We start from the raw sequence: 14,934 nt of genomic DNA, 5'->3' as shown, positions 1-14,934 counted from the left end.
TTGTGGCCACTATTTCAGGGCTTTCGACATATAGATATTCTTTGCTGTTTATTTAAAGCGGGAAAAGGGAACTCAAGTGAAGTTTTTTCCCCCAGAGGTATTCCAAACCTCCCACCCAAAGAGCTTCACAGCCGTGTTCATATATAGCACTTACCCGTACTGCGCATCATAATCCTGTCTGAGCTGAGGTAAATCACGGCATAAACGAATCAATACGCACTAATTGTTTTTTATTGTACAATTAGTCTGCGGTTTTGCGGAAAACAGAAACCATTTCCCGCTAATGACTCCTGCATCTGCGTATCCCTTCATCAGGTTGGCGGGGTTCGAGTTGGGGCTGCCGGGGAAGGTTAATTGACTTTGTATTTAACATGCTAAATTATTCCAGTTTGCCTGCATGGTATTAGGGGCTGCAAGACTCCCTCCTCCTCAGCCGAGGTCAGCCCGGACCAGTCATTAATTAAACTTGTGACATTTAGCCAGTTGAGTTTCCTCTGAGTGAGGATGATATTATTAATATTAATGGCCCTGTGTGAATAGAAGCTGTAACTGACCGTGTTTTTTATGGCATCAGAGAGATTGAATTTTTCTCGAGCAGCAGATTTTAAAATGAAAACGCAGGATGGGATATGGAGATCCTGCCTCGTGCATAGTTGGTGTCAAAGCTAAATGTGATGCGTCAGGAGTTTTGTGCGTGAAAGCTTGTGTAACCCCTCTCCCCCGGGTCCTCACCGCCACATCTCGTTCTTGTTCCGAGTGGGTCTCGAACCCAGGTCTCCAGCATGGGAAGCAGACACACTAACAAGGAGGCTAAATGACTGCAACCCTAGTGCGTCTCTTGAGATCAGGGGAGTGAGGTTTACCTGCACAGCACCTACCACTGGCCTCCGTTACACTCACCCCCCCCAAACCACACTCCCATCCGGGTCACGGCACCAATGTAACCCCTCTCCCCCGGGTCCTCACCGCCACACCTCGTTCTTGTTCCGAGTGGGTCTCGAACCCGGGTCTCCGGCATGGGAAGCGGACGCACTAACAAGGAGGCTAAATGACTGCAGCCACTAGCCTCCGTTACACTTGTTCTCTGGAAGTAGGACTTGAGGAGGTTTTCTCTTTTCTTTAAGACACTTTAAGGCGAGAATTTCCGAATGCTAAAACTACTACGGTCTGGTGCGTCTTTAAACAGCGTAATGCAGCAGACGACGTGTTTGCGTGGTTAATGGACAATCATTTCTGTAATTGCCTAGACATATAGACCGAAGATGCAATAGCGTCATTGGTTTTGCATGTCGATATATTAACATGGAGATCATTTGTAAAAAAAAAATTGCATTAAATGCCAAGCCCACCCATGTTTCAAAACAAAGTGGATTGTGGTACCTTCAGAAAGACCCTTCCCCCATCTCACTGGTTTAAATACTAGGCAGCGCAGTGCCGTTATGGGCATTTCAGCTCCTCTTGTGTTCTGATAGATGGGCTTTGCTGATACATGATCTATGATGTATGCGGAGAAAGGCCAGCTCATCTTTATTCATGAGCTCGGAGCTGTGATTTCCTCTTAAAGAGACAGAGCCCCACATTCGCTGCACCTTTCTCTGGTTGCTGCTAACGTGCTACTGATGTTGTTGTGGTTTTAAAATATCACCAAGGCTCTTTAAGAGCAAAGATGATAATGAATTTTGATCTAAATGGTTCTTGTTAAATAGATATTGTTTGCTTCAGATTTCATGAATGTTTTTCACAGAAGATTAGCCTGTTGCGGCATTATCATTATTTTTCAGAGTCATTAAGAGATTCACGGACTGTGTGCCATGTTGTCCCTCTCCAGTGAAGCAGGTCGAGGCAGCTATAATGATCTCCCAGAATCGGAGAAAGCACCGGCTAGTGCTCACTTCCAACTCATTAAAACCACTATGGTGTTCCTTAAGACAATTCGCTTCCTTAGCATGGGAGCGTTGAGTGATTGGAGCAGCAAATTTAGCCGTGGATACATGCCATCTTCTATCTGTATTTCATTTAAGAACCCCATTAGATGCAAAACCGCAGGACGTCACCTGTTATCTTTCTATTTCTGGAAATAGGCTATATTGTTTCTGTTTTCTCTCGCGCGCCATTAAAGTATGCTTCCCGCAGTAGACATTTAGAGGGGAACCTGCTAGCTATCTGTCTCTGAAATGACTTTTTAATGGCCGACTGGATTTGCTCATCTATCACAGGTCTGCGGCGCTCTTGATTCTCCGATAAACTCAAATAGATTCTGTTACTAATGTTCACACAGCCGCCATCACACTGTTCCATATGCAGTTCTTTACTCGGCGTGGCAGAGAAATTCATCTGAGTGGGTTTTTCTCTTACTGAATCGTTCGCTCACAAAGTCAGGTTGCAAAGTAACAATAAATAGCTGTGAAACCAGGGTAAGCTCATAAGGGAGATGTCGCTCTAGCAGCTTTTATCCAAAAAAATGTGATTTGGTGACATTCTGTCAAAGCCTCAGCAATATTTGTATTAGAAAAACGGTGAATGCATTGTGGGTATACTAGTTGCTGAGAATCATTGTCTCTGTCACTGTATGGAAAAGAGCAGCTCAGATATTCTGGGGAAAAAATAGTTTGTGTTCCACAGAAGACAGAAAATCATATGGGTTTCATATGACATGATGGTGAGTAAATAATGACAGAATGACTTTAACCCTGTACATTTAACCTTGGGTATGTCATATAGGTGATGAAGGATAAAAGTTACTAAAATGCTGTTTGTTTTTGGAGATTATATTAATCTTTTGCGATTATATAAAGCAATATTTTTTTTATTAAAGGGATTAATTAAATCGATTAAAAAATTGAGTGACAGTAAAGACATTAACATTATTTCTATTTATCAAAGAATCCTGTTTTTTAATATGGATAATAATTAGACATGTTTCTTAAGCACCAAATCAGCATATAAGAATGATTTCTGAAGGATCATGTGACACTGAAGACTGGAGTAATGGCTCCCGAAGCATTGTCATCACAGGAATAAATTTACAATATAAAGTATATGAAAATAAAAAACAGTTCTTTTAAATTGTAATAATATTTAACAATGTTACTGTTTTTACACAAATAAATAGTAAGCATAAGAGACTCTTTAAAAAAAAAAACATTTAAAAAATTTACCAATCCCAAAGTATTTGAACAGTATTGTAGGTTAACATTTATAAATTGGTTGCATGATATTAAGATGTAGATGTAACACATTCTTTAGTTATAGTTCATTATTCATTATTGTTTTTTTTAAGATAATACTTAAAATATAAATAGTATTTTAGTTACATTATTTTTTTTTAATTCCTTTGTATGGTGTCTACAACATTGTACTGCAACATAACCTAACTGTAACCAAAATGCAGCATAAAATGTCATGTTCACGAGCCTGTCTGTAATGTTGTTTATAATATCGTGAAACGCAGAATGCCACATCCAAACATTTGCTGACTAAGACACCTTTCCCCCCCTGTTGTGGTTTGCGCTGTCATTTTGACACGGTTGCTGTATAATATTTTAGGTGGGCATCTGTTTCTACAGGGCAGGAACTGAGCCATCATGTTAGTGGAAAGGGGGCGTGGGGGGGGGCTTTTTAAGAATCAAGCCTGTGAAATGAGATGCTAATCAGAGGCAGCAGGAGCATGAACGGGCTACGCGTGGCTTCTGTGAATATCTCGCACTGATATGATAAATTATGCTAAATCTTTGACCCTTTGACCTTGGGGAGTCTGGCGTATGAAGGTTGGTTATATGGTTTTGAGACCCTACACCCCATGTAGAGTGAGTGATTTAAGACTGGTGGTGCGATTGTTAGTTTAGGGTGAGTTATCGAAGTGTTTAGAAAGTGGTACAAGTGGGCATGCTACAGGTAAAGGTGGGCAGGGTGGCAAGATGTACACCAACAGTGAGGAGGGGTCTATCCAAGTGAAGTCATTAGCATAAGAAAAGTATGCAGTGTAGTGGTTGCACTGAGCTGTCCACACTTGATAACGGCATGAAGCGTGCCAGACAAACACACACTTAATCGTACATGACATCTCACCAGGTGGTGACCAACACCACATGTCTTTCCCTCTTTCTATTTTTACCCCCTTTCTTTTGGTTTCTTAAAAGAGAATAAATCCTTGAAGCACTGTTTGTCCCTCAGCAATGCTTTGGGACTCGGTCTATACAAAAGCTTTGGATTAGGGTTTATTCTGGTTTATGTTTTATTGTTTACCACATCACCGCCTAGCCTGTGCCATTCGCCACTGCAGAGCTAATATGATAATATTTTAAAACAATTTAATATTAGAACCCCCTGCATACACACTCTGTCACTTCTTCATTATATATGATGGATAGCCCAATTTAAAAAGCTGCTGAGGGAGTCTAATTTAGGCATGAGATTTTTAACGAGATTAAACATTTCACATTCATAGTGGGTAATCGATGCAGACATTTCTATCATACCTATAACTTGCTGCTCCAGTGTTTACATACAGATTTACAGTAAATATATCCGTCACAGAGTAATTACATTAAAGTCACATCGGAGAATGGCCATTCTTGGGTCTGGAGGTCAGATGCTGTTTTGCACTTTATTTACAAAATATATAAGGAAAATGACATTATGATGAACGTAGGAGGTGAGTGGGAGTAATATTTAAAGTGCAGTTATTCATTTCCGTTCACTTTCCCTTTTCTGTCCCATCTTGTTCTTCTCCTCTCCTTCCTATTTCTGTCCTCCAACTGTGTTTGTCGTTATATTTCTGTAATGGAAAATTTCTAATTTTCCTAATCTCGCCCCAACGCCGCGTGCAGTCTTCTCTTCTCTTTTATGGAAAATATTGCAGTGGTCCTCTGGTGGCCTGTTGGCTGGGGCATGATTTATTTGAGTTATGTGTGGATGTCCAGTGTAGAATAGCCCATTGTGCAAAACACAAAGAGGAAGGCCAGTCTCTGCAGCCAGGCAGATGGCACATCCTGGAATCAGAGACAATAGTCTTCACCCTGAGTTCTATTAAAAAACGCAAAGAGCTGCATACTAATCATGCATACGTTAAACTGCTGGTTAATGCTGGACTTTACATCCTCTGAAACATATGGATTATTTAATGCCTCAATATCTTAAAATCTCATTTTTATTTTCCCGAGAGTGCTTTTAAGTATTTAATGTCACAGAGCATTGGCATGGAATATAAGTACATTATGTGATTAAAACAATGTGTATTATATACTGTATGTAAAAGTCTATACATAGAACAATGTGTATTATATATGTAAAAGCCTATACATAGTAACTGCTTAAGAAACAGTCAGCATATTGAAAGAAGACCCTCATTTCTCGTTGTGCTGTCCTCTGCCCCTCTCCCCTCTCTCTGCAGGTGCACGAGCAATTTAATGAGATGCAAATGAGATATGCATACAGCCAATCTCATGTGCCATGATTAAGCGCAGGATATTAACGAATTCTCTCTCTCTCTCTCTCTCTCTCTGGCTCTTTCTCTCTCTTTACATCTAGTAAATCCCATCTTCGTCTCTGTCACTCCATTGCAGGACTGCTGCAGCAGAAATATCTACAAGAAAAAGTAAAAAAAAAAAATTCCTGTGTCTTGGTACATGGTGCATTGAGGAAAAAGATCCTTTCATATCTGTGTGCAGTTTCTTGCATTTTGGTGCTGCTGAGGGAGCGTATCCTCCATTTTCATTTTCTGCCCCCCCCACTGTTGCCTTATTCCCTCTTCCTTTGACGCGCCCCTTTTGTATTAGTGTATGTGTGTGTGTGTGCAGTTTTTTTGGCATAATGCATTTACATAATAAAGTTGAGGTAAAATTAAGATCCCCACAGGAGTAAAGACATCTAGTAAATCCCATCTTCGTCTCTGTCACTCCATTGCAGGACTGCTGCAGCAGAAATATCTACAAGAAAAAGTACAAAAAAAAAATTCCTGTGTCTTGGTACATGGTGCATTGAGGAAAAAGATCCTTTCATATCTCTGTGCAGTTTCTTGCATTTTGGTGCTGCTGAGGGAGCGTATCCTCCATTTTCATTTCATGAGGTTGTTAATGTCTAATTTGAACTTGTTTATCGAAGGTTATGCTGAAAACAATGCCCGTTTCGGAACCAATCCTGTGTCGCTTAACAAGAACTATACCAATGAAAGATTCGAAGCACAAAGGTGTGTAAATCCCTTCCTTCAGAAAGCACCAGAAGGAAGAGGAGGAGAGAAAACCTGCATTATTTATACTCCTCTACAATGTAAAACGCATCCAGTGAGGGACTGAATTCTCTCACTCACTTTCTGAGCGGCATCATCTTCTCTCTGACTCAACAGGAAGTTTCGAGGATCATCAGAACAGGTATTTTAAGCACAAAATCACCCATTACTGCGTATATGATGGTTTAAGGTCCTGTCCTTGCATTTGGAAAGCTCTAGTAGGTCCATAAAATTGCAAAAGTAGTGCATCCTCCTGGTAAATTTCACAGTACTAACACCCGCCAAGATGTATACTTTCGGTGTTCCCGACGTGCTAGAGAAAATTCACTCTTGCTTGTGTTCATTTATGCAAACCATTCTGTTTTGTTTTTGCAGTACATAAAATCCATATTCCATAATGACTTTAGTGTTTTAATTGATCTGTTGAGTCACTGTATAATAAGTCAAGGCCTGTGGTTTCTTCAGCTCCTCCCTGTTTGCTTGTATCCACAGTTGTTTCCCCAATGCTTCATCTTCTGTCTTGTCCAAAATTTGAAACAAACTTCTTGATTTTTTCCTTTTCATTCCATTTATGCTTTTACAAACCCCGTTGAATGTAAAGTGCCATTGGCACAGGGTTGGCGGAGTTACTGATGGCATCCGATGACATTCCATCAGTCTGGGTTGCCCATCACTTTTGTTCTCACAAGTGTTCCTGCCACATTCCTCCTCACCAAATCTGTCACACTAATTAACCCAACAAACTCTGCGAGTGTTAATTAAGCTGTGTTTTTCAATCTTGTTTTGTGTTTCGTCCCTAGGGCTCTTTGTCTTTGCCAAGTGTCATGCGTCAGGGGCTGGTTACCGCAGGAACATGCTGGCACTCTGCCATTCCCTAGCCACCGCCAACTTCCCAGCGGCATACTGCAGTGCAGAGATCCTAGCACGCTGCCGAAGGTTGACGCGTGCCAATGAGAATAACAAGACAAGTCGCATATCTCCATTATGACTGAGCATATGCCGTCGTACCCGCGTTGAGTGGCATCGACTTTGGGGCATCTGCTGCTTACTCTCTAGGGGACGTGCCTACTTAGAGCCTGGCATGGTCACGAAGGAGACGGTGAAACATAGGATGGCGAAGCCTTTGGGAAACGAAATTATTAGGTTGTGGCGAAGAGATCTGCGCTTTTCTGAAACAATAAGAGGATAAAAGGTTCGTTAAGAGGCACCGCATCAGTTTATCGCAATGCATTGTACGCTCCGTTTTGCATACTCACACAGTTGCCATGCTGACGAGCTGGCGGATGGATCTTCAAAGAGCTCCAACTTTTTGAATCCAATGCTCGGGAACATTTCGTTTGGAGGATTGGCAGCAGGATGATGCCTCTCTTTTCTCTCGTTATCTGTCTCTCCTCCTCTCTCCTCTGTAGTGCCACCCTGCCTACACGCCCTCTTTGGCACCGGCGCTGAGTGGATGGCACTGTGCCAACCTCGCAAAACCATCATGTTCATTCGCCACTCTGCGTCATGCCCCCCCCTCTGTTGTCTATTCTTTCATTCGGCGAATCTAAGCATGAAGCGTTTCGCAACATGAGGTCTCTGCGATGCAAATCAAGCGGATTAGCATATCATTTAGTGGAATGCATATGCAAATGCTCTTTGAAATTTGTGAGGTTTCAGCTTTGAACAATTCAGAACATTTCGTTTGGAGAATTGGCAGGGTGGTGATGCCTCTCTTTTCTCTCGTTATCTGTCTCTCCTCCTCTCTCCTCTGTAATGCCACCCTGCCTACACGCCTTCTTTGGCACCGGCGCTGAGTGGATGGCACTGTGCCAACCTCGCAAAACCATGATGTTCATTCGCCACTCTGCGTCGTGCCCTTCCCCCCACACACCCTCCCTCTTCAACTCTTCAACCTTTTTCTCTTTCCATCCCTCATTCAGTCGCTCTACTTTGGATCCATGTGCTCTCTTTGATGGCTGAGTGGTAGAAATTATTTCTGATATGTCGAGCACTGTGTTTGCTTCAGCATTCATGTCCGTAAAGTGTGCTACAGTAACTTTCTATAGCGTTTTCTTGTCGCTGCTCTTCAGCTCTGATGTGCTTTTTATTTCTTGCCATTCAAAGATCACAAGTGTGCTTTTATGTCCCTTATGATACTCCACTTCCAGAGACACCCAAGCCTGTTCGCTGGGCCCCAACAAGTTGTACTCCCTTCTGTTCTGTTTTCTATTCTTTCATTCGGCGAATCTAAGCATGAAGCGTTTCGCAACATGAGGTCTCTGCGATGCAAATCAAGTGGATTAGCATATCATTTAGTGGAATGCATATGCAAATGCTCTTTGAAATTTGTGGGGTTTCAGCTTTGAACAATTCAGAAGTCTCTTATGTGTGTCTTGATACCTCTTTCTTTTTACAATCACTAATCTCTTCTCTCTCTCGCTCCCTTTTTCTTGTTTACTCTTCACCTTTTTGTCTCTAAGGATTTGTATAGGGGAAATGCCATGCCGTCAAGATTACCAAGAGGTATTGAGAGTATGTGTGTGTGTGTGTGTGTGTGTGTGTGATTTTAACATGAAAACAAATGTTCTTTGGTTCATTATATTAAAAAAGCTTTGTGTTTATTTTAGTAACTTCCTGTCAGTCTACACTTGTTCCGTATGCCATTTGCAGTGCCCTTCGGACTGAGTGGATGCACTTCCTGCGATTTAAAAAGATGACCGGATATGAGATGTTTTCTTTAACAGGACACTGCCGGGGGAACGGATTCAAACATATCTGTATAAGTTTACCCATAATGCCACACACATACTATCATCTTTGTTGCAAAAACATACTAAGTTGCATTGAAAAATGTGTGAGGTGTGTGCTTAAAATATGGCTACCAAACAAATGCAAATTGCATTTCCGTCAGCTCATCCACATGTACACACTCGCTCTATGCACACACATTTATGTGAGTAACAATAATTGGAGGCCGCATGGTCGCCTTGGAATATAAATCCCATTTCCCATCAGCCTCTGCTCTGACCTCTGACCTCCACTCTGATATGGTGTTCAAGAAAATGTATATGTGTGAGTGCGTGTGTGCGAGTATCTCTTGGTCGATAGCTACAGGATCTCTGGTCTTCTACACTACATTATTCTCACATCTGTCCATTAGCAGGGCCACAGAGAGTAAATCTCCTCACCTACACACAGACAGAGAGGTGGGATATTACTGTAAGATCACCGTGGAATAAAACTTACCATGCATGTCACAGGGCTGTCAGGTAGCGTTGCCATGGAGATCACCAGCGGGTGTCTTTGTTCGCTGGGCCCCAACAAGTTGTACTCCCTTCTGTTCTGTTTTCTATTCTTTCATTCGGCGAATCTAAGCATGAAGCGTTTCGCAACATGAGGTCTCTGCGATGCAAATCAAGTGGATTAGCATATCATTTAGTGGAATGCATATGCAAATGCTCTTTGAAATTTGTGAGGTTTCAGCTTTGAACAATTCAGAAGTCTCTTATGTGTGTCTTGATACCTCTTTCTTTTTACAATCACTAATCTCTTCTCTCTCTCGCTCCCTTTTTCTTGTTTACTCTTCACCTTTTTGTCTCTAAGGATTTGTATAGGGGAAATGCCATGCCGTCAAGATTACCAAGAGGTATTGAGAGTATTTCAGGGTAAAATAGCCTGCCTTGTGAGCATGTCTGCCCAGCTGGGCATCAAGTCCCATTACACAGAAGAGAACTAATGGATGTGTGGCACACATACTGCTGGAGGAAACACTCATGGTTGTGTTTTCTTCTTGGCTATAGAATGTCTTTATATTTGTAAGCTTTGAAATTATTTGAATTACTCTGGAAATTATGATTTTCAAAGGAAGGGGCCTAAAATTGCAAACAGCTGCAACAACAAGGAAACAAACCAAATTTTGGTTGCAATATGTGCTTAGAGGTGCATATTTTTGTATGTCATGTTTTTTTATTGTAAATACTGATTCTAATTATCAGTTTTATTTTATTATTATTTTTTTGGATTGTTTAAAGATAACAAAATATTGATCCTTAAAATATGTATTTTTTACAGATCTGTACAGTATCCTGTATGTTAGTTTTTCTTAATGTTTAATTTTTAGTTATGTAAGATAAATAACAGTAGAACTGGTTTATTTATCATTTTGATGTAAATTGGTTTGTCTTAAACATTGCTTTTACTATCATAAAAGATGATAAATTGATTGAAATATATTGAAAAATATATATTTTGACATGATTAGAAAAATGAGGGCCATCCAAAATTTTGAATATGAGTGAATAGATGGTAATATTAAACACAATTTAAAATTCCAGGCTTGATTTATTATGCCAGTTTAATTGCATCAAATTGATGATTTATACCCAGTGAGTCAAAACACAATGTCTTTTAAAATGGCTAATGAGGTCATTATATTGCACGTTCATTTCTGAAATATTTTGGCTAATATGATAATGCTCAATGTAGTATTCTCAATCCCGTTTAATACATTTGACCATACTTGCCAGATTTCCCTCCACAGAAAATGCAAAAAGTACACAAAAGCTGTGATGTGATACTCACAAACACTTACACAGTATATATATGGGATATTACAGTAAGATCACCGTGGAATAAAACTTACCATGCATGTCACAGGGCTGTCAGGTAGCGTTGCCATGGAGATCACCAGCGGGTGTCTTTATTATGTGCCGGCATCATGTGTGTCAGGCTCTTGCATGTATGTGTGTTGGCATGTTCGCTCACTCATGCACAAATAGACATGTGAGTTTGCAGTGCTTTCTATTTTAAGACACAAGCTCAGACTGTTTTCCACACAGGACAAGCAAACCTCTCGCTTTTATTTATTACTTCATATTCCTTCAGAACAAATGTATCATTTTAAATCCGTCTCGCATTTTATTTCATTCTCTTTCCATTTGCTGTGGGAATACTTCAGGGCAGTTTTGTTTATTGGAGCTAATGGCTGAATATTAGGAGCTTCCCTCTTTCAAAATGTATTCTGCTCCGAGCTATAGAGTGTGTGAAGTCAACCTAAACTCAAATGAATATCATTAAATCGGTCAAAAAAAAAAAAATGAAATAACATTGCTTATTCATCAGCCATTATCTAGATCATACTGATGTTTACTGGTGGAACCATGAGGAAACATGCAATATTAACAGATAATCTCAAGCATCAAAATATCATAAACCCACCTGGTCCGGATTGCATAGAATAGAATAGAATAGAATAGAATAGAATAGAATAGAATAGAATAGAATAGAATAGAAAACTATACATTAAGAAATTGTATGCAAATGACTCCTAAGTGCAGAATTTCATCAACCACTATCTATATTCTACTGATATTTGCTGGTGGAACAGAGAAGAAACATGCAGTATTAACATAACCGAAACCATCAAAATATCATAAATCAACCTGGTCCTGAGAATAGAACAGAACAGAACAGAACAGAACAGAATAGAATAGAATACATTAATAAAATGTATGCAATTGTATGCAAATGACTATTAAGTGCAGAATTCATCAGCCATCATCTGTTGTACTGATTTTTGTTGGTGGACCCAAGAAGAAGCATGCGATATTTACAGATAATCTAAAGCACCAACATATCATAAACCCACCTGGTTTAGAGTAGAGTAGAGTAGAGTAGAGTAGAGTAGAGTAGAATAAGGAAATATGATGTATGCAGTTGTATGCAAATGCATAATAAGTGCAGAATTTCATCAGCCATGATCTAGATCAGGGGTGGCGAAGAGAACAAAGGATTATGCTCTCCCCTGATTCCTCTTGTTCTGATTTGTTTTTTTGCATTTTTTTCTTTGTCCATTTCTCCTTTTCCTGCGTCTCTCAAAAACACAGAGAAATGAGCACATAAACACAAACACATACTACTATAACAAAAAGTCACAAATAATGTATAATGACATTTTCTGTCCTCTCTCTCTCTCTCTCTCTCTCTGTCACTGCAGGCTGTGGTAGTGTGGTGTGATTCAGCTGCTGTCCTGCTGATGCTGCACTTACTGTCAAACAGTGACCTCCAGAGGACAGTTATAAAACTGCAGCCTGTGTCTGCACTGCTGCTGCAAATTCATTATTTGAGGAATAAGCATTAAACTAATGCCCTGTGACTGCCAGGATACGTATGCAGGATGTTTTTATGCCCTAGAACACAAACTATAGATGTTTTCTCCATCCCTCCCATAGACATGCTATATGAGGTCACATCATCAGCTCCACTGAAATCCAAAGAATGACCTCCGTGATTGAAAACATGGAAAAAACGTAAGTAAATGTTTCCAATGTTAGAATAAGAATAAACTAAAAGTTTTATCAAATTTGTAATTATTGTAGATTCAATTTGCTTGATCATTAAATTATGATACATTTTAAGAAACATAAAACCAAGTCTATTCGAGTATAATAACAAGATACCTAATATAATTAATTCAGCGTATGATTAAATAAAATACAATAATAATAATGAAAAAATGGCAAAATAATGATTATTGTTATATTAGTATTATTTTTGCAGCCTATTTAAGCAGTCATATTATCTTTATTATTATATTATATAATAAAGCTTGTGTAGACTGTAAAATGATAATAATAACAATAATAATAATAAGAGCAAGAAAAAGAGGTTTATAAGAGACAGATGCACAGACTGTGCATGAAATCATGCATAATAATAATAATTATTGTTATTATTATTATGCTATCTGTTCCAGCAGTTATATTATTATCATTATTGTTATATAATATGTATTAAAGCTTGTGTAAACGGCAAACAATAATAATAGTAATAGTAATAATAATAGCAATTATTATTATTATTATTATTATGCAGTCTGTTTAAGCAGTTCTATTATTATTATTATTATTATTATTATTATTACACAAGCTTTTAGATATACAAAATCCTCTGTTTTCCTCTTTTCCAGATCTGTCACTTTAAAGTCTCATCTAATATGACTCTCTCTCTCTCTCTCTCTCTCTCTCTCTCTCTGTCACCTTTTCTCTCTTTTCCCCTTTGTGAGTCCTTCCTGAAAGGCAGCAGTAATGTGATTTCAGTAATGTAATTTGTCTGTGTGTGTGCGGACAGTGAGGAGGAACCTGATCCAGGCTGGATGATTTATGATGTTCGTTCCACCGTTTTTCTAAAACACGTTTCTCTTCATTTATTTTTAATCTTCAGAGCGATTAGTTCTACCTGTCACCTGCTATACAGTGTCTGAGCAGAGCGTTAATGAGAGGGCCAGAGAAAGCGGCTTAAGAGAGACAGATGCACAGACATACATTTACTCCACACGAAAACATGCAGAATAGAACAGATAGAAAACAAAGAGCAAACAGTACATAGTACATTTGATTTTGTCCAAGATTTTGGGTTGAGGCCATCAGTGTTGGAAAAAGATGTCACCTCATATGACTCTGAATGAGCATTCACTCAAATCAGAGGTCAGACTCAAAGCAGCCAATTGAAATCACTCCCTGCATTTCCATGGCAACACGCTCCATATATGATTCCACTTACACGCCTTGATAGCTTTATTTCCTTTACTCATCTTTTTATTTCCTTCAATTCCTTCCACTCACTCTGTTTTTCCTGCAAAGCGTGTTGTTTGACAACCAAGCATTTTCATTTGAATAAATTAAACTGAAATGTTATGTTTTATGTCAGTTCATATAAAACATGCTTTATAAAATACAGATTGTGTCAAAGTAGCTTTACAGTAATAAACAGGAGAAATGACAGTTAGCATTGCAAAATTCTTAAATTATGAAACAAATTCAATTTCAGCTATAAAGCAGTTCTACAGAAGACAATAGTGTGATTATTCAGCTCAATTCAGTTCAAGTTTTGTTTTTATCTATAGTGTCAGTGCAGGCAAATCAATATTATTACTGAATATTAATTGTCTTTTTAAAAATGTATTTAAAGGAATGTTCTGCACATTGCAATGTAGTTGCTGGAGCTAAATACAATTAATTCTAAATGTTCTTTAATATATATATATATATACACATACACACACACACACACACACACACACACACACACACACACATGCTCTAAAAAGTGTTGTGAATAAGATTATTTGAGTAGATTTTACAAGAAAATACTATTTCAGTCTTTCTACTTCAAAATTTAATGTTTAATTCAGCTTGTTTCAGTAGTTAACTGCTGTTTCTTTGTAATTTAATAGCGATTTCTAAATGAAAATGTATGTATATAATGAGATCATATATACTGTATTATTTATTCATAAAATTCTGATTTTTAACAGCTTTATATTTCAAATAATATTAATGTTTTTCACATTTCTGCTCATAAATCCTCCAAAAAATGGTCCCCATTTGCTTCTAATGCCAAATTGTAACCCTGATTTTATCTTATTATTTGTTTAATTAAGTAATTAATTAATTTCAATTTGAGGGACCTGTGGCATGTATTTTGTGGTAATCAACATCTGTCTATGCCACAAATGCTGTCAAACTTGTGTTTAACCTGGAATATTCTTTTAATAGTATTTAAAATAGCAACCACGTGGCAATGTTATAAAACCCACTCAGAAAACCTTAAAGGGTTAGTTCACCCCAAAATGAAAATTAGGCTGCGTTTTACTCACCCCCGATGCATCCTAGGTGTATATGACTTTCTTCTTTAAGACGAATCCAGTCGGAGTTATATTAAAAATT

The sequence above is a fragment of the Sinocyclocheilus anshuiensis genome, unplaced genomic scaffold (genome assembly GCF_001515605.1).
Source record: "Sinocyclocheilus anshuiensis isolate Anshui unplaced genomic scaffold, SAMN03320099.WGS_v1.1 scaffold739, whole genome shotgun sequence".
Taxonomy (NCBI): domain Eukaryota; kingdom Metazoa; phylum Chordata; class Actinopteri; order Cypriniformes; family Cyprinidae; genus Sinocyclocheilus; species Sinocyclocheilus anshuiensis.
This window is presented reverse-complemented; position numbering follows the sequence as displayed.